The sequence below is a fragment of the Eriocheir sinensis genome, unplaced genomic scaffold (genome assembly GCF_024679095.1).
Source record: "Eriocheir sinensis breed Jianghai 21 unplaced genomic scaffold, ASM2467909v1 Scaffold27, whole genome shotgun sequence".
Lineage (NCBI taxonomy): Eukaryota > Metazoa > Arthropoda > Malacostraca > Decapoda > Varunidae > Eriocheir > Eriocheir sinensis.
In genome coordinates, this window is record NW_026111576.1 from 541679 (window position 1) to 564435 (window position 22757).

Here is a 22757-nt window from a genome sequence, read left to right on the forward strand (position 1 = left end):
TTTACATTATTTTATGTGTATTTTGTATACATTTTTTATACGTATTTACTTAATTTTATGTGTATTTTGTATATATATTTTTATAGAAATCTACCTTATTTCATGTGTATTCGTATATATATTTTGAAACAAATTTACATTGTTTATATGTATTTTGCATATCTATTTTTGTGTATTCTGTATTTATTTTTGTTATACATAGAATAATGTAAAATCGTATCAAAATAAGTACACAGAAAATCGATAAAACAACTTAAATTTGTATGAAAATAAAGATGCAAAATACCCATAAGATAAAGCATATTTTTTTAAAAAAATATATATACAAAAATACACAGAATAATTAAATTTGCATTAAAATTAATATACAAAAGGCACACATACAATAAGGTAAATTTGTATTGAAAAAAAACGCAATATACAAATAAAACTGTAAATTTATTTCAAAATATATACACGAATACACATAAAATAACGGAGATTTCTATAGAAATATATATACAAAATACACATGAAATTATGTAAATACGTATAAAAATATATATACAAAATGCATATTAAGTAATGTAAATTCGTGTCAAAATAAATAAACTAAATATCATGAAAAGAATGTGTATTTGTATGAAAATAAATAATAGATAATAAATTTATATGAAATATATATGCAAGATACACATTAAATAATGTAAATATGTATAAAAAAAATATATATATACAAAAAACAAACAGAATAATGTTTATACAAATACACATTCTTTTATTGGTATTTTGTTTATTTATTTTGATACGAATTTACATTATTTTATGAGTATTTTGTATACATTTTTTTTATACGTATTTACTTCATTTTATGTGTATTTTGTATATATATTTTTATACAAATCTACGTTATTTTATGTGTATTCGTATATATATTTTGAAACAAATTTACATTGTTTTATATGTATTTTGCATATCTATTTCAATACAAATTTACCTTATTTTATGTGTATTTTGTATATTTATTTTAATACACATTAATTTTTTTATGTGTATTTTTGTATATATATTTTTATAAAAAAATGCGTTATTTTATGGGTATTTTGCTTCTTTATTTTCATACAAATTTACATTATTTTATTAATATTCTGTGTATTTATTTTGATACGATTTTACATTATTCTATTTGTGTTTTGTATATATTTTTTTATACAAATTTACGTTATTTTAAGTGTATTTGTTTATGTGTTTTCATTCAAATTTACAGTATTTTATGTGTATTTTGTATATGTATTTCAATACAAATTTACCTAATTTTATGTGTATTTTGTATATTTATTTTCATACAAATTTAAATTATTTTTGTGTATTTTTGTATATAGTTTTATACAAATTTATGTTATCTTATGTGAATTTTGTATATTTATTTTCATACAAATACACATTCTTTTATTGATATTTTGTTTATTTATTTTGACGCGAATTTACATTATTTAATGTGTATTTTGTATATATATTTTTATACGTATTTACATCCTTTCATGTGTATTTTGTATATTTAAAAAAAATGCGTTATTTTATGGGTATTTTGCATCTTTATTTTCATACAAATTTACATTATTTTATTTACATTCTTTGTATTTATTTTGATACGATTTTACATTATTCTATTTGTGTTTTGTATATATATTTTTGATACATATAAACATTATTTAATGAGTATTTTGTATATATATTTTATACAAATTTACGTTAATTTAAGTGTATTTGTTTATATATTTTAATTCAAATTTACATTATTTTATGTGTATTTTGTATATGTATTTCTATACAAATATACCTAATTTTATGTGTATTTTGTATATTTATTTTCATACAAATTCAATTTATTTTTGTGTTTTTTTATATATAGTTTTATACAAATTTACGTTATTTTATGTGTATTTTGTATATGTATTTTCATACAAATACACATTCTTTTATTGATATTTTAATTATTTATTTTGACACGAATTTACATTATTTAATGTGTGTTTTGTATATATAATTTTAATACGTATTTACATCATTTCATGTGTATTTTGTATATATATTTCTATAAAATCTACGCTATTTTATGTGTATTCGTATTTATATTTTGAAACAAATCTACATTATTTTATGTTTTTTGTAAATATATTTCATTACAAATTTGCCTTATTTTATGTCTATTTTTCTATCTATTTTCATTCAAATTCAAATCATTTTATGTGTATATATTTATTTGTATTTACGTTATTTTATGTGTATTTCATTCAAAATTACATTATTTTATCGGTATTTTGTTCATTTATTTCGATACGAATTTAGATTATTTCATGTGTATTTTCTATACATATACATATAGAGTAAATTTCTATGAAAATATATATTCAAAATACATATAAAATTATGTAAATAAGTATAAAAATATACATATATCAAATACACCTAAAAAAATGAACATTCGTATCAAAATAAATAAACAAAATTCCGATAAAAGAACGTATATTTGTAGGAAAATAAATATACAAAATACACATAAAATTACGAAAATTTGAATAAAAATATATACAAAAAAACAAAAAAATAAATTTCAGTTTGTATGAAAATAGATATACAAAAAACACATATAATTAGTTAAATTTGTATTTAAATACATGTACAAATTACACATAAAATAATGTAAATTTGTATGAAATGAAAACAAATTCACATAAAATAACGTACATTTGTATAAAATAGATATACAAAATATACATAGAATAATGTAAAATCGTATCAAAATAAATACACAGAATATCAATAAAATAACGAGATTTTGTATGAAAATAAAGATGCAAAATACCCATAAAATAAAGCATATTTTTTTTAAAATACATATACAAGAATACACATAGAATAATTAAATTTGTATTAAAATTAATATACAAAATGCACGTACAATAAGGTAAATTTGTATTGAAAAAATATACAAAATGCACATAAAACAATGTATATTTGTTTCAAAATATATATACGAATACACATAAAATAACGTATATTTCTATAGAAATATATATACAAAATACACATGAAATGACGTAAATACGTATAAAAATATATATACACAATACACATTAAATAATGTAAATTCGCATCAAAATAAATAAACAAAATATCAATAAAAGAATGTGTATTTGTATTAAAATAGATATTCAAAATACACATAAAATATTTAAATTTGTATTACAATAAATATACAAAATGCACATACAATAAGGTAAATTTGTATTGAAATAGATATGCAAAATACACATAAAACAATGTAAATTTGTTTCAAAATATATATACGAATACACATAAAATAACGTAGATTTCTATAAAAATATCTATACAAAATACACATGAAATAAGGTAAATACGTATAAGAAAATGTATACAAAATACACATAAAATAATGTAAATTCGTATCAAAATAAATAAACTAAATGCCAATAAAAGAATTTTTACTTCTATATATAAATATACAAAATACACATGAAATAACGTAAAATTGTATAAAATTGTATAAAATAAACAAAAATAATTAAATTTGTATGAAAATAGATATACAAAAGACACATAAAATAAGCTAAATTTGAATTGAAATAAATATAGAAAATACATAAAATAATGTAAATTTGTATCAAAATATATATTCAAATACACATATAATAACGTAAATTTGTATAGAAATATATAAACAAAATATACATTAAATAATGTAAATACGTATGAAAGATATGTACGTAATGTAAAAATTTATAAAATTAAAGATGCAAAATACCCATAAAATAACTCATATTTAAAAAATATATATACAAAAATACACATAAAATAATTGAATTTGTATTAATATATATATACAAAATACACATACAATAAGGTAGATTTTTATTGAAATAGATATGCAAAAAACACATAAAATAATGAAATTTTTATCAAAATATATACGAATACACACAATAAAATTACGTAAATTTTTATAAAAATATATATACAAAATACACATAAAATAATTTAAATACATAGAAAAATATATATACAAAATACACATAAAATAATGTAAATTCGTATCAAAATAAATAAACAAAATTTCCTCTAAAAGAATGTATATTTGTAGGAAATTATAAATACAAAATACAAATAAAACAACAAAAATTTGTATAAAAATATATACAAAAATACACAAAAATAATTTAAATTTGTTTGAAAATAGATATGCAAAATACACATGAAATTAGGCAAATTTTTATTGAAATACATATACAAAATACACATAAAATAATGTAAATTTGTATGAAAATATATAAACAAATACACATAAGATAACGTAAATTTCCATAAAATATATGTACAAAATATACATTAAATAATGTAAATATGTCTAAAAATATATATACAAAATACACAGAATAACGTAAAATCGTATCAAAATAAATAAACAGACTATCAATAAAATAATGTAAATTTGTATGAAAATAAAGATGCAAAATACCCATATAATAACGCATATTTGTTTAAAAATATATATACAAAAATACACATAAAATAATTAAATTTGTATCAAAATAAATATACAAAAGGCACATACAATAAAGAAAATTTGTATTGAAATAGATATGCGAAATACACATAAATAATGTAAATTTGTATCAAAATATATATACGAATACACATAAAATAGAGTAAATTTCTATGAAAATATATATTCAAAATACATATAAAATTATGTAAATAAGTATAAAAATATAAATATATCAAATACACCTAAAATAATGAAAATTCTTATCAAAATAAATAAACAAAATTCCGATAAAAGAACGTATATTTGTAGGAAAATAAATATACAAAATACACATAAAATTACGAAAATTTGAATAAAAAAATATACTAAAATACACAAAATTAATTTCGATTTGTATGAAAATAGATATACATAATACACATATAATTAGTTAAATTTGCATTTAAATACATGTACAAAATACACATAAAATAATGTAAATTTGTATGAAATGAAAACAAATTCACATAAAATAACGTTCATTTGTATGAAATATATATACAAAATATACATAGAATAATGTAAAATCGTATCAAAATAAATACACAGAATATCAATAAAATAATGTAAATTTGTATGAAAATAAAGATGCAAAATACTCATAAAATAAAGCATTTTTTTATGAAAATACATATACAAAAATACACATAGAATAATTAAATTTGTATTATTTTATATGTACTTTGTATATATATTTTTTTATACGCATTTACATTATTTAACATTTATTTTGAATATATAATTTTATACAAATTCATGGTATTTTATGTGTATTTTTTATATATATTTTCATATAAATTTACATTATTTTATGTGTATTTTGTACATATATTTCATTACAAATTTACCTTTTCTTATGTTTATTTTGTATGTGTATTTTGTACATTTATATCTATACAAATACACATTCTTTTATTGGTATTTTGTTTATTTATTTTGATTCGAATTTACATTATTTTATGTGTATTTTGTTTACATTTTTTTATACGTATTTACTTAATTTTATGTGTATTTTCTATATATATTTTTATAGAAATCTACGTTATTTTATGAGTATGCGTATATATATTTTGAAACAAATTTACATTGTTTTATATGTATTTTTGCATATTTCTCAATAGAAGTTTACCTTATTGTATGTGCATTTTGTATATTTATTTCAATACAAATTTAAATATTTTATGTGTATTTTGGTATATATATTTTTATAAGAAATGCGCTATTTGATGGGAATTTTGCATCTTTATTTTCATACAAATTTACATTATTTTATTAATATTCGGTGTATTTATTTTGATACGATTTTACATTATTCTATTTGTTTTTTGTATATATTTTTTTTTATACATATTTACATTATTTAATGTGTATCTTGCATATATATTTCATACAAATTTATTATCTATTATTTATTTTCATACAAATACACATTCTTTTCATGATATTTTGTTTATTTATTTTGACACGAATTTACATTACTTAATATGTATTTTGTATATATATTTTTATATGTATTTACATAATTTCATGTGTATTTTGTATATATATTTCTATAGAAATCTACGTTATTTTATTATATTATCGTATATATATTTTGAAACAAATTTACATTGTTTTATATGTATTTTTGAATATCTCTTTCAATACAAATTTACCTTACTGTATATGCATTTTGTATATTTATTTCAATACAAATTTAAATATTTTATGTGTATTTTGGTATATATATTTTTAGAAAAAATGCGCTATTTTATGGGAATTTTGCATATTTCTTTTCATACAAATTTACATTATTTTGTTGATATTCTGTGTATTTATTTTGATACGATTTTACATTATTCTATTTCTTTTTTGTATATATTTTTTTTTATACACATTTACATTATATTTAATGTGTATCTTGCATATATATTTTATACAAATTTACGTTATTTAAGTGTATTTGTTTATATATTTTCATTCAAATTTACATTATTTTATGTGTATTTTGTATATGTATTTCAATACAAATATACCAAATTTTATGTGTATTTTGTATATTTCTTTTCATAAAAAATTTAATTATTTTTGTGTATTTTTGTATATAGTTTTATACAAATTTAGGTTATTTTATGTACGCATTTACATTATTTAATGTGTGTTTTGTATATATATTTTTATGCAAATTTACTTTATTTTATGTGCATTTTTGTAAGTTTGTATTGAAATAGATATGCAAAATACATATAAAACAATGTAAATTTCTTTCAAAATATATATACGAATACACATAAAATAACGTAGATTTCTATAAAAATATATACAAAATACACATAAAATGAAATAAACACGTATAAAAAAATGAATACAAAATACACATAAAACAATGTAAAATCGTATCAAAATAAATAAACAAAATACCAATAAAAGAATGTGTATTTGTATAAATATAAATATACAAAATACACATAAAATATCGTAAATTTGTATAAAACTATATACAAAAATACACAGAAGTAATTAAATTTGTAGGAAAATAGATATATAAAATACAGCTAAAATAAACTAAATTTGAATTGAAATATATATACAAAATACATAAAATAATGTAAATTTATATCAAAATATTTATACAAATACATATAATAACGTAGATTTCTTTAAAAATATATAAACAAAATACACATTAAGTAATGTAAATACGTATAAAAAATATGTACAAAATACACATATAATCATGTAATTCGTATCAAAATAAATAAACAAAATAACAATAAAATAATGTAAATTTGTATGAGAAAACATATACAAATAACGCAAATTTCTATAAAATATATGTACAAAAATGCACATAAGATAAAGTAAATTTGCATAAAAATATATATACAAAACACACATTAAATAATGTAAATGAGTACATAAAATAACCTAAATTTGTATAAAACTATATACAAAAATACACAAAAATAATTTAAATTTGTATGAAAAGAAATATACAAAATACACGTAAAATTAGGTAAATTTGTATTGAAATACATATACAAAATACACATCAAATAATGTAAATTTGAATGAATATATATAAGCAAACACACTTAAAATAACGTAAATTTGTATAAAATATATATGCAAGATAAACATTAAATAATGTAAATGTGTATAATAAATATATACAAAAAACAAATAGAATAATGTAAAATCGTATCAAAATAAATACACAGAATATCAATAAAATAATGTAAATTTGTATGAAAATAAAGATGCAAAATTCCCAAAAAATATCGCATTTTTTATAAAAAATATATACCAAAATACACATAAAATATTTAAATTTGAATTGAAATAAATATACAAAATGCATATACAGTAAGGTGTATTGAAAAAAATATTCAAAAATACATATAAAACAATGTAAATTTGTTTCAAAATATATATACGAATACACATAAAATAATGTAAACTCGTATCGAAATAAATAAACAAAATACTAATAAAAGAATGTGTATTTGTATAAATATATATACATAATACACATAAAATAACGTAAATTGATATAAAAGTATATACAAAAATACACAAAAGAATTAAATTTGTATGAAAATAGATATACAAAATACACATAAAATAACTCATATTTAAAAAAAAATATATACGAAAATACACATAAAATAATTAAATTTATATTAAAATAAATATACAAAATACACATACTATAAGGTAAATTTGTATTGAAATAGATATGCAAAATTCACATGAAATAATGTAAATTTGTATCAAAATAGATACGAATACACACAATAAAATAACGTAAATTTTTATGAAAATATTTAAACAAAATACACATAAAATAATGTAAATACGTAGAAAAATATATATACAAAATACACATAAAATAATGTAAATTCGTATCAAAATAAATAAACAAAATTCCAATAAAGGAATGTATATTTGTAGGAATATATATATATATATATATATATATATATATATATATAGAGAGAGAGAGAGAGAGAGAGAGAGAGAGAGAGAGAGAGAGAGAGAGAGAGAGAGAGAGAGAGAGAGAGAAAACACATGAAATAATCTAAATTCGTATCGAAATAAATGAACAAAATACCGATAAAATAATGTAATTTTGAATGAAAATATATATAGAAAATACACATAAAATAACGTAAATACAAATAAATATATGCACAATAAATGATTTGAATTTGAATGAAAATAGATATAAAAATAAACATAAAATAAGGCAAATTTGTACTGAAATATATATAAAAAAAACACATAAAATAATGTAGATTTGTTTCAAAATATATATACGAATACACATAAAATAACGTAGATTTCTATAGAAATATATATACAAAATACACATTAAATAATGTAAATTCGTGTCAAAATAAATAAGGAAAATATCAATAAAAGAATGTGTATTTGTCTGAAAATACATATACAAAATACACATAAAATAACATAAATTTGTATAAAACTATATATAAAAATTCACAAAAATAAATCTAATTTGTATGAAAATAAAAATACAAAATACACATAAAATTAGGTAAATTTGTATAGAAATACATATACAAAATACACATAAAATAATTTAAATGTGAATGAAAATATATAAACAAATACACTTAAATTAATGTAAATTTGTATAAAATATATATACAAAATACTCATTAAATAATGTAAATATGTATAAAAAAAATATATACAAAACACAAATAGAATAATGTAAAGTCGTATCATAATAAATACACAGAATGTAAATAAAATAATGTAAATTTGTATGAAAATAAAGATTCAAAATACCCATAAAATAACGATTTTTTTATAAATATACAAAATACACATGAAAGGATGTAAATACGTATAAATTTATACATATATATATATATATATATATATATATATATATATATATATATATATATATATATATATATATATATATATATATATATATATATATATATATATATATATATATATATATATATACAAAATAATGTAAATTCGCGTCAAAATAAATAAACAAAATATCAATAAAAGAATGTGTATTTGTATGAAAATAAATATACAAAATACACATAAGATAACATAAATTTGTATAAAACTATATACAAAAATACACAAAAATAATTTAAATTTGTATGAAAATAAATATACAAGATACACATAAAATTAGGTAAATTTGTATAGAAATACATATACAAAATACACATAAAATAATGTAAATTTGAATGAAAATACATAAACAAATACACTTAAAATAACGTAAATTTGTATAAAAAATTAATACAAAACAGAAATAGAATAATGTAAAATCGTATCAAAATAAATACACAGAATATTAATAAAATAATGTAAATTTGTATGAAAATTAAGAACCAAAATACCCATAAAATAACACATTTTTTTTATAAAAATATATATACAAAAATACATATAAAAAAATTATTTGTATTAAAATAAATATACAAAATTCACATACAATAAGGTAAATCTGTATTGAAATAGATATGCAAAATACATATAAAACAATGTAAATTTGTTTCAAAATATATATACGAATACACATAAAATAACGTAGATTTGTATAAAAATATATATACAAAATACACATAAATTAAGTAAATACGTATAAAAAAATGTATACAAAATACACATAAAATAATGTAAATTCGTATCAAAATAAATAAACAAAATACCAATAAAAGAATGTGTATTTGTATAAATATAAATATACAAAATACACATAAAATAACGTAAATTTGTATAAAACTATATACAAAAATACACAGAAGTAATTAAATTCGTATGAAAATAGATATACAAAATACAGATAAAATAAGCTAAATTTGAATTGAAATAATATACAAAATACATGAAATAAAGTAAATTTGTATCAAAATATTTATTCAAATACACATATAATAAGGTAAATTTGTATGAAAATATATAAACAAAATACACATTAAATAATGTAAATACGTGTAAAAAAATATGTACAAAATACACAGATAATCATGTAACTCGTATCAAAATAAATAAACAAAATACCAATAAAATAATATAAATTTATATGAGTAAACGTGTATGTTGTATATTTTTTCAATACAAATTTACCTTATTATATACGCATTTTGAATATTAATTTTAATACAAATTTAATTATTCGATGTGTATTTTTGTCTCAGTATTTTTATAAACATATGCTTTATTTAATGGGTATTTTGTATCTTTATTTTCATACCAATTTACATTATTTTATTGATATTCTGCTAATTCATTTTGATACGAATTGACATTATTCTGTGTGTATTTTGTACAATAAGGTAAATTTGTATTGAAAAAATATGCAAAATACACAAAAAAGTGTAAATTTGTTTAAAAATTTATATACGAATACACATAAAATAACGTAGATTTCTATAGAAATATATATACAAAATACACATGAAATGATGTAAATACGTATAAAAATATATATACAAAATACACATTAAATAATTTAAATTCGCGTCAAATTAAATAAACAAAATATCAATAAAAGAATGTGTATTTGTATGAAAATAGATATACAAAATACTCATAAAATAACCTAAGTTTGTATAAAACTATATACAAAAATACACAAAAATAATTTAAATTTGTATGAAAATAAATATTCAAAATACACATAAAATTAGGTAAATTTGTATTGAAATACATATACAAAATATACATAAAATAATGGAAATTTGAATGAAAATATATAAACATATAAACTTAAAATATCGTAAATTTGTATCAAATATATATACAAAATACATATTAAATAATGTAAATATGTATAAAAAAAATATATATACAAAACACAAATATGCACATCAAATAAAGTAAATTTGCATCAAAATATATATACAAAACACACATTAAATAATGTAAATGCGTATAAAAAAATGTATAAAAAATACCTTTGAAATAATCTAAATTCGTATCGAATTAAATTAACAAAATACCAATAAAATAATGTAGTTTTGGATGAAAATGTATATAGAAAATACAAATAAAATAACCTAAATACAAATACAAATATACACATAAAATAATTTAAAATTGCATGAAATGAATATATGAAACAAACATAAAATAAGGTAAATTTGTAATGAAATATATGTAAAAATACACATAAAATAATTTATATTTGTATGAAAATATGTATTCAAATACACATAAAATAACATAAATGTAAATACGTAGAAACATATATATACAAAATACACATAAAGTAATGGAAATTCGTATCAAAATAAATAAACAAAATTGCAATAATAGAATGTATATATGTAGGAAAATATATATACAAAATACAAATAAAATAACTAAAATTTGTATAAAAATTTATACAAAAAACGCAAAAATAATTTAAATTTGTTTGAAAATAGATAGGCAAAATACATTTAAAATTAGGCAAATTTGGATTGAAATACATATACAAAACACTCATAAAATAATGTAATTCTGTTTGAAAATATATAAACAATGTATTTAAATACATTTACAAAATACACATCAAATAGTGTAAATTTGAATTAAAATATATATACATATACTCTTAAATTAACGTAAATTTGTATAAAATATATATATATATATATATATATATATATATATATATATATATATATATATATATATATATATATATATATATATATATATATATATATATATATATATATATATATATATATATATATATAAAATCACATTAAATAATGTAAATCTGTTTACAAAAATATATACAAAACACAAATAGAATAATGTAAAATCGTATCAAAATAAATAAACAGAATATTAATAAAATAATGTAAATTTGTCTGAAAATTAAGATGCAAAATACCTCAAAAATAGCGCATTTTTTATTAAAATATATATACCAAAACACACATAAAATATTTGAATTTGTATTAAAATAAATATACGATATGCACACACAATAAAATAAATTTGTATTGAAATAGATATGCAAAATACATATAAAACAATGTAAATTTGTTTCAAAATATATATACGAATACACATAAAATAACGCATATTTCTATAAAGATATATATACAAAATACACATAAAATGAAGTAAATACGTATAAAAAAATGTGTACAAATTACACATAAAATAATGTAAACTCGTATCGAAATAAATAAACAAAATACTAATAAAAGAATGTGTATTTGTATAAATATAAATATACAAAATACACATAAAATAACGTAAATTGATATAAAAGTATATACAAAAATACACAAATTTAGTTTATTTTATGTGTATTTTGTATATCTATTTTCATACAAATTTAACTACTTTTGTGTATTTTTGTATATAGTTTTATATAAATTTACGATATTTTATGTGTATTTTGTATATTTATTTTTATACAAATACACATTTTTTTATTGGCATTTTGTTTATTTATTTTGATACGAATTTATATTATTTTATGTGTATTTTGTATACATTTTTTTATACGTATTTACTTCATTTTATGTGTATTTTGTATATATATTTTTATAGAAATCTACGTTATTTTATGTGTATTCGTATATATATTTTGAAACAAATTTTACATTGTTTTATATGTATTTTGCATATCTATTTCAATATAAATTTACCTTATTGTATACAAAAATACACAAAAATAATTTAAATTTGAATGAAAAGAAATATACAAAATACACGTAAAATTAGGTAAATTTGTATTGAAATACATATACAAAATACACATCAAATAACGGAAATTTGAATGAAAATATATAAACAAACACACTTAAAATAACGTAAATTTGTATAAAATATATATGCAAGATACACATTAAATAACGTAAATGTGTATAAAAAATATATAAAAAAAACAAATAGAATAATGTAAAATCGTATAAAAATAAATACACAGAATATCAATAAAATAATGTAAATTTGCATGAAAATAAAGATACAAAATTTCCAAAAAATATCGCATTTTTTATAAAAATATATATACCAAAATACACATAAAATATTTAAATTTGTATTGAAATAAATATACAAAATGCATATACAGTAAGGTAAATTTGTATTGAAAGAGATATTCAAAAATACATATAAAACAATGTAAATTTGTTTCAAAATATATATACGAATACACATAAAATAACGTAGATTTCTATAAAAATATATACAAAATACACATAAAATGAAGTAAATACGTATAAAAAAAATGAATACAAAATACACATAAAAATCGTATCAAAATAAATAAACAAAATACCAGTAAAAGAATGTGAATTTGTATAAATATAAATATACAAAATACACAAAAAATATCGTAAATTTGTATAAAACTATATACAAAAATACACAGAAGTAATTAAATTTGTATGAAAATATATATACAAAATACAGCTAAGATAAGGTAAATTTGAATTGAAATGTACATACAAAATACATAAAAATAATGTAAATCTGTATCAAAATATTTATACAAATACACATAATAACGTAGATTTGTTTAAAAATATATAAACAAAATACACATTAAGTAATGTAAATACGTATAAAAAATATGTACAAAATACACATATAATCATGTAATTCGTATCAAAATAAATAAACAAAATAACAATAAAATAATGTAAATTTGTATGAGAAAACATATACAAATAACGCAAATTTCTATAAAAATATATGTACAAAAATGCACATAAAATAAAGTAAATTTGCATAAAAATATATATACAAAACACACACTAAATAATGTAAATGCGTACATAAAATAACCTAAATTTGTATAAAACTATATACAAAAATACACACAAATAATTTAAATTTGTTTGAAAAGAAATATACAAAATACACATAAAATTAGGTAAATTTGTATTGAAATACATATACAAAATACACATCAAACAATGTAAATTTGAATGAAAATATATAAACAAATACACTTAAAATAACGTAAATTTGTATAAAATATATATGCAAGATACACATTAAATAATGTGAATGTGTATAAAAAAAATATATACAAAAAACAAATAGAATAATGTAAAATCGTATCAAAATAAATACACAGAATATCAATAAAATAATGTAAATTTGTATGAAAATAAAGATGCAAAATTCCCAAAAATTATCGCATTTTTTAAAAAAATATATATACCAAAATACACATAAAATATTTAAATTTGTATTGAAATAAATATACAAAATGCATATACAGTAAGGTAAATTTGTATTGAAAGAGATATTCAAAAATACATATAAAACAATGTAAATTTGTTTCAAAATATATATACAAATACACATAAAATAAAGTAGATTTCTATAGAAATATATATACAAAATACACATGAAATTATGTAAATACGTATAAAAATATATATACAAAATACCTATTAAGTAATGTAAATTCGTGTCAAAATAAATAAACAAAATATCATGAAAAGAATGTGTATTTGTATGAAAATAGATAATAGATAATAAATTTGTATAAAATATACTTGCAAGATACACATTAAATAATGTAAATATGTATAAAAAAGTATATACAAAAAACAAATAGAATAATGTAAAATCGTATCAAAATAAATACACCGAATATTAATAGAATAATGTAAATTTGTATGAAAATAAAGATGCAAAATTCCCATCAAATAGCGCATTACTTATAAAAATATATATACCAATTTTTTTTTTTTTTTTTTTTTTTTTACGTTGTTGCCTATTGCGCCGGTAGGCATCTTCCCGGTGGGGCCTGATGGTCGGCCCAAGGCTTCTTCCAGGTGGGGCCTGATGGTCGGCCCAGCCCGTTCTGGCGCAGGCGAGTGTTTATAGTGGCGCCATCTTGCATTGGCTCATGCTGCCCCCCGGAACTCGTTCTTGATTCGCTTGGACGGCTTCCTCTAGAGTCCGGGTTGATGGGTGGTCTTCAGGACAGCATGTGGGTAGTTTTAAGCCACTCGGCGGTGACTGAAAAATCCGAGTGGTAGCGTGGGGATTCGAACCCGCGTCGTCCATCACGCGGTGAATGTGGGCCCAGTACGCTACCACCTACGCCACCGCCTACCCTAAATAAAATAAATAAACATAATTCCGAAAAAAAAGTATATTTGTAGGAAAAAAAATTTACAAAATACACATAAAATTACGAAAATTTGAATAAAAATATATACTAAAATACACAAAATTAATTTCGATTTGTATGAAAATAGATATACATAATACACATATAATTAGTTAAATTTGCATTTAATAAATATGTATAAAAAAATATATACAAAACACAAATAGTATAATATAAAATCGTATCAAAATATATACACAGAATATTAATAAAATAATGTACATTTGTATGAAAACTAAGATGCAAAATACCTATAAAATAACTCATTTTTTATAAAATTATACATACCAAAATACACATAAAATATTTGAATTTGTATTAAAATAAATATACAAAATGCACATACAATAAGGTAAATTTTTATTGAAATAGATATGCAAAATACATATAAAACAATGTAAATTTGTTTCAAAATATATATACGAATACACATAAAATAACGTAGATTTCTATAAATATATATATACACAATACAAATAAAATTAAGTAAATACGAATCAAAAATGTATACAAAATACACATAAAATAATGTAAATTCGTATAAATATAAATAAACAAAATACCAATAAGAGAATGTGTATTTGTATAAATATAAATATACAAAATGCACATAAAATAACGTAAATTTGTATAAAACTATATACAAAAATACACAGAAGTAATTAAATTTGTATGAAAATAGATATACAAAATACACAAAATAAGCTAAATTTGAATTGAAATATATATACAAAATACATAAAATAAAGTAAATTCGTTTCAAAATATTTTTAACAAATACACATATAATAACGTAAATTTGTAAAAAAATATATAAATAAAATACACATTAAGTAATGTAAATACGTATAAAAAAATATTTACAAAATACACAAATAATCAAGTCATTCGTATCAAAATAAATAAACAAAAAACTAATTAAATAATGTAAATTTGTATGAGAAAACATATACAAAATACACATAAAATAACGTTTTAAGTTTCTATAAAAATATATGTACAAAAATGCACATAAAAATTTACATTATTTTATATGTATTTTGTACATATATTTAAAGACAAATTTAACTAATTATATGTGTATTTTGTATATCTATTTTCAAACAAATTGAATTTTTTTTTTTTGTATAAATTTTTATACAAATTTTCGTTATTTTATGTATATTTTGTATATTTATTTTCCTACAATTATACGTTCTTTCATCGGAATTTTGTTTATTTATTTTGATACGAATTTACATTATTTTAGGTGCATTTGGTATATATATTTTTATACTTATTTACATCATTTGATATGTATTGTGTATGTATATTTTCATAGAAATTTAATCTATTTTAGGTGTATTCGTATATATATTTTGACACAAATTTACATTATTTATGTGTATTTTGCATATCTATTTCAATACAAATTTACTTTATTGTGTATATATATTTTTATACATTATTTAATGTTTATTTTCAATATATATTTTTATACTAATTCATGTTATTTTATGTGTATTTGTATTTATATTTTCATACAAATTTATATTATTTTATGTGTATTTTGTACATATATTTCATTACAAATTTACCTTATTTATGTTTATTTTGTATATTTATTTCATTCAATTTTAAATTATTTTATGTGTATATTTGTATTTGTATTTAGGTTATTTTATGTGTATTTTGTGTGTATATTTTCATAGAAATTTACTCTATTTTATGTGTATTCGTATATATATTTTGATACAAATTTACATTATTGATGTGTATTTTACATATCTATTTCAATACAAATTTACTTTGTATATTTATTTCAATATAAATTTAATTATTTCATGTGTATTTTTGTATATATATTTCTATGCAAATATGCGTTATTATATGGGTATTTTGCATCTTTATTTTCATACAAATTTAAATTATTTAATTGATATTCTCTTTATTTATTTTGATACGATTTAACATTATCCTATGTGTATTTTGTATATATATTTTATACATATTTACATTATTTAATGTATATTTTGTATATATATTTAATTCAAATTTACGTTATTTTATGTGTATTTGTTTATATATTTTCATACAAATTTACATAGTTTTATTCAAATTTACGTTATTTTATTTGTATTTTGTATATGTATTTTCATACAAATACACATTCTTTTATTGATATATTGTTTATTTATTTTGACACGAATTTACATTATTTAATGTCTATTTTGTATATATATTTTTATACGTATTTACAGCATTTCAAATGCATTTTGTATATATATTTCTATAGAAATCTACGTTATTTTATGTGTATTCGTATATATATTTTGAAACAAATTTACATTGTCTTATGTGTATTTTGCATATTTTAAAAAAATAATTACCTTATTGTATGTGCATTTTGTATATTACTTTTAATACAAATTTAATTATTGAATGTATATTTTTGTATATATATTTTTATAAAAATATGCTTAATTTTATGGGTATTTTGCACCTTTATTTTCATACAAATTTACGTTATTTTATTGATATTCTGTGTATTTATTTTGATACGATTTTACATTATTCTATGTGTATTTTTTTTATATATTTTATACAAATGTACATTATTTTATGTGTATTTGTTTTAATTACTTACAAATTTACATTATTTTATGTGTATTTTGTACATGTATTTAAAGACAAATTTAACTAATTATATGTGTATTTTGTATATCTATTTTCAAAGAAATTGAAATTATTTTTGTTTATTTTTGTATATATTTTCATACAAATTTTCGTTATTTTATATGCATTTTGTATATTTATTTTTCTACAAATATACGTTCTTTTATCTGAATTTTGTTTATTGAATTTGATACGAGTTTACCTTATTTTGTATATATATTTTCATACAAATTTAATTACTTCTGTGTATTTTTGTATATAATTTTATATAAATTTACGTTATTTTATGTGTATTTTGTATATTTATATTTATACAAATACACATTCTTTTATTGGTATTTTTTTTATTTTTTTTATACGAATTTACATTATTTTATGAGTATTTTGAATACATTTTTTTATACGTATTTACTTCATTTTATGTGTATTTTGTATATATATTTTTATAGAAATCTACGTTATTTTATATGTATTCGTATACATATTTTAAAACAAATTTACATTGTTTTATATGTATTTTGCATATCTATTTCAATACAAATTTACCTTATTGTATGTGTTTTTTATATATTTATTTTAATACAAATTTAATTTTTTTATGTGTATTTTGGTATACATATTTTTATAAATAAAAAAATGCGTTATTTTATGGGTATTTTGCCTCATTATTTTCATACATATTTACATTATTTTATTAATATTTTGTGTATTTTGTACATGTATTAAAATACAAATTTAACTAATTATATGTGTATTACAAATACACATTCTTTTATTGGTATTTTGTTTATTTATTTTGATACGAATTTATATTATTTTATGTGTATTTTGTATGCATTTTTTTATACGTATTTACTTCATTTTATATGTATTTTGTATATATATTTTTATAGAAATCTACGTTATTTTATGTGTATTCGTATATATATTTTGAAACAAATTTACATTGTTTTATATGTATTTTGCATATCTATTTCAATACAAATTTACCTTATTGTATGGGTTTTTTATATATTTATTTTAATACAAATCTAATTTTTTTATGTGTATTTTGGTATATATATTTTTATAAATAAAAAAAATGCGTTATTTTATCGGTATTTTGCCTCTTTATTTTCATACAAATTTACATTATTTTATTAATATTCTGTGTATTTATTTTGATACGATTTTATATTATTCTATTTGTGTTTTGTATATATTTTTTTATACAAATTTACGTTATTTTAAGTGTATTTGTTTATGTATTTTCATTCAAATTTACATTATTTTATGTGTATTTTGTATATGTATTTCAATACAAATTTACCAAATTTTATGTGTATTTTGTATATTTATTTTCATACAAATTTAAAATATTTTTGTGTATTTTTGTATATAGTTTCATGCAAATTTAGGTTATTTTATGTGTATTTTGTATATCTATTTTCATACAAATACACTTTCTTTTAATGATATTTTGTTTATTTATTTTGACGCGAATTTACATTCTTTAATGTGTATTTTGTATATATATTTTTATACGTATTTACATCATCTCATGTGTATTTTGTATATATATTCCTATAGAAATCAACGTTATTTTATGTGTATTCGTATATATTTTCTGATACAAATTTACACTGTTTTATGTGTATTTTGCGTATTTTTTCAATACAAATTAACCTTATTGTATATGCATTTTGTATATTAATTTTAATACAAATTTAATTATTCTATGTGTATTTTTGTATATGTATTTAAAAACAAAAAAATGCTTTATTTTATGGGTATTTTGCATCTTTATTTTCATACAAATTTAAATTATTTTATTGATATTCTGTTTACTTATTTTGATACGATTTTACAATATTCTATGTGTATTTAGTATATATATTTTATACAAATGTCCGTTATTTTATGTGTATTTGTTTTCATTTCATACAAATTTACATTATTTTACGTGTATTTTGTACATGTATTTAAATACAAATTTAACTAATTATATGTGTATTTTGTATATCTATTTTCATACAAATTTATATTATTATTTTTTTTTTGTATATATTTTTTGTACAAATTTTCGTTATTTTATGTGTATTTTCGGTATTTATTTTCCTACAAATATACGTTTTTTATCGGAATTTTGTTTATTTATTTTGATACGAATTTACATTATTTTAGGTGTATTTGATATATATATTTTTATACTTATTTACATCATTTGATATGTATTGTGTATGTATATTTTCATAGAAATTTACTCTATTTTAGGTGTATTCGTATATATATTTTGATACAAATTTACATTATTTATGTGTATTTTGCATATCTATTTCAATACAAATTTACTTTATTGTGTATATATATTTTTATACATTATTTAATGTTTATTTTCAATATATATTTTTATACTAATTCATGTTATTTTATGTGTATTTGTATTTATATTTTCATACAAATTTATATTATTTTATGTGTATTTTGTATTTCATTACAAATTTACCTTATTTATGTTTATTTTGTATATTTATTTCATTCAATTTTAAATTATTTTATGTGTATATTTGTATTTGTATTTAGGTTATTTTATGTGTATTTTCTATATATATTTTAATCCAAAATTCCATTATTTTTTTGGTATTTTGTTAATTTGATTCGATACAAATTTAGATTATTTCATTGGTATTTTGTATACATATTTTTATTCGCATGTACATTATTTAATGTGTGTTTTGTATATATATTTTTATGCAAATTTACATTATTTTATTGATATTCTGTGTATTTGTTTTGATACGATTTTACATTATTCTATGTATATTTTGTATATATATATTATACAAATGTACGTTATTTTATGTGAATTTGTTTTAATTTCATACAAATTTACATTATTTTATGTGTATTTTGTATATGTATTTCAATACAAATTTACCTAATTTTATGTGTATTTTGTATATTTATTTTCATACAAATTTAAAATATTTTTGTGAATTTCTGTATATAGCTTGATACAAATTTAGGTTATTTTATGTGTTTTTTGCATATCTATTTTCATACAAATACACATTCTTTTATTGATATTTTGTTTATTTATTTTGACGCGAATTTACATTATTTAATGTGTATTTTGTATATATATTTTTATACGTATTTACATCATTTCATGTGTATTTTGTATATATATTCCTATAGAAATCAACGTTATTTTATGTGTATTCGTATATATATTTTGAAACAAATTTACACTGTTTTATGTGTATTTTGCGTATTTTTTCAATACAAATTTACCTTATTGTATGTGCATTTTGTATATTAATTTTAATACAAATTTAATTATTCTATGTGTATTTTTGTGTATGTATTTTTAAAAAATATATGCTTTATTTTATGGGTATTTTGCATCTTTATTTTCATACAAATTTAAGTTATTTTATTGATATTCTGTGTACTTATTATGATACGATTTTACATTATTCTATGTGTATTTTGTATATATATTTTATACAAATGTACGTTATTTTATGTTTATATGTTTTCATTTCATAAAAATTTACATTATTTTATATGTATTTTGTACATGTATTTAAAGACAAATTTAACTAATTATATGTGTATTTTGTATATCTATTTTCAAACAAATTGAAATTATTTTTGTGTTTTTTTTTGTATAAATTTTTATACAAATTTTCGTTATTTTATGTATATTTTGTAATAATATTGTATATATAATATTGTAATAAATTAAATTTGTATTTAAATATTGAAACGTTATTTTATGTGTATTTTGTATATGTTTTCTCATACAAATTTACATTATTTAATTAGTTTTTTGTTTATTTATTTTGATACGAATGACTTGACTATTTGTGTATTTGTTAATATTTTTTATACGTATTTACATTACTTAATGTGTATTTTGTTTATATATTTTTTTACAAATTTACGTTATTATATGTGTATTTGTTAAAAATATTTTGAAACGAATTTACTTTATTTTATGTATTTTGTATATATATTTCAATTCAAATTTAGCTTATTTTGTGTGTATTTTGTATATCTATTTTCATACAAATTTAATTACTTCTGTGTATTTTTGTATATAGTTTTATACAAATTTACGTTATTTTATGTGCATTTTGTATATTTATATTTATATAAATACACATTCTCTTATTGGTATTTTGTTTATTTATATTTATACGACTTTACATTATTTATTTTGTATACATTTTTGATTCGTATTTACTTAATTTTATTTGTATTTTGTATATATATATATATATATATATATATATATATATATATATATATATATATACATATATATATATATATATATATATATATATATATATATATATATATATATATATATATATATATTTATAGAAATCTACGTTA